This window comes from Dipodomys spectabilis, unplaced genomic scaffold, assembly GCF_019054845.1.
Source record: "Dipodomys spectabilis isolate Male_0828 unplaced genomic scaffold, ASM1905484v1 ptg000191l, whole genome shotgun sequence".
Lineage (NCBI taxonomy): Eukaryota > Metazoa > Chordata > Mammalia > Rodentia > Heteromyidae > Dipodomys > Dipodomys spectabilis.
The window spans coordinates 2,520,166-2,521,826 of NW_024870868.1; the positions used below are offsets into that span (position 1 = coordinate 2,520,166).

General features: G+C 33.9%; 1 non-coding gene across 1 annotated transcript; it reads left to right on the forward strand.

The window, feature by feature from the left end:
* The first annotated feature begins 250 nt into the window (after window positions 1-250).
* Window positions 251-352, forward strand: LOC122121635. Its single transcript, XR_006149990.1, has one exon. It is a non-coding gene; the product is annotated as a U6 spliceosomal RNA (small nuclear RNA).
* The last annotated feature ends 1,309 nt before the right edge of the window (window positions 353-1,661 follow it).

A 1,661-nucleotide genomic window follows, 5' to 3' on the forward strand; every position in this document is an offset into this window, starting at 1 on the left:
AGCTATAAATGCTTCAAAGTATGATCAAAACTAAAATGAAAAACACTTAAAATAGTCATTGACAAAAAAAATTACAAATGTGAGCAATCAACCAAGCAATTTAAGTTTTTTCCAATATACTCAGAATTTTAGAGAAATATGATCAATAGCATTTTTAGGAACAATATGATATTCTTGTTGGAAATAGGCAAACAGGGGTATATGCCTGTATAAAGATTGCATCGTTAATTACTTAAATTTACAGGATACTATATTCTTCAGCAGTACGTCTACACATATTACAACAATAAAGAGATTAAGATGGCACTTGCAAAAAGATGTTATGAAAATTTGTGAAGTATTCCATATTTTTTTCTTCAGATGTAAGAAATGAAAAACTGGAGCTGGGAAGTTGGGTCAGTGGTAGAGCACTTGGCTTGCTTGCCTGAGGCCCTTGGTTCAATTCCTCAGCATCACATAAGAAAAAAGCCGGAAGTGACGCTGTGGCTCAAGTGGTAGAGCACTAGCATTGAGCTGAAGAGCTGAGGGACAGCGCCCAAGCACAGAGTTCAGGCCCCACGAGCGGACCCCCCCCAAAAAGAAAAAGAATTGAAAAACTGTTATTAAAAAATTGATGACAAAAATACAAGTCTAACAATGCACGTAATTAATTGAATTAAAAGTTAGTTTGACATCAGTGTGTTAAATCTACACCTTAGAAAGGCCTTTACATTGCATAACTTTTACAAAACTTTTGAAATTAGATAACATTGTCATTTTATCCCAGAGAAATAGTATAAGGACCTAGGGAAAAAGGAATCTTAAACTGTTTCTATATGGAATGCAATCTGAAAGGACACATTTATTAATGAACCTATGTATTATAAAACAATGTCGAATTCAAAGTATTATATTGAGGTGAGAATGAAATAGATTATGGACATTATACAAACAGAATACAGAATATTTTAAAATATATTTTTTCATACCAGCACCAGAAATATCTTTAATTTCTGTATTACTCATTTCAACAGATAAGTTTAAATTATCTCTGATTAGAAAGTCACAAACTCTGCAGAAATCATTATAGAGATATAGAAACAACTCTTGAATACATTCTGACATCAAAGTCAAGCAATTCACTTGGAAGAATACCATGGAATTCATGAATTTTTAAAGTAAGATATTGTTGTTGGTTTGTATTGTGAAAATATTTTGTATGGACACAAAGATTGACTGACATTTTTGAAATTTAAGAAACATAACCAAACCATTTTTGACTTAGAAGAACAATTTGTACAGCCTTCCACAACTTCAAAGAGGTAGTGATACGTAATTATCCTTTTGTCAATATCAAATGCAGTTTCTTCCAAATTTTTCTTCAGACCTGGGTTGATATAATGGATCAACAGAAGGAGATCCAGCGTATCTTTGGTATTTCTATTCCCAGCAGCAAGATGCAAGGGGGTCAAGAGAACTTTAGTTTCGGCATTGGTATCTGCATCATGATGAAGTAAAAAAGAAGCCACTCTGGTATTATTCCACATATAAGTACTGTGCAGGGGTGTCCTGCCATTCACAGTTATTGCATGAATATCTGCCTTGAGACACCTACTCATGGACAATGTCTACATGTCCACTGTAGGCTTCCCGATAAAGAGGGGTATACTCATCGTCATCCT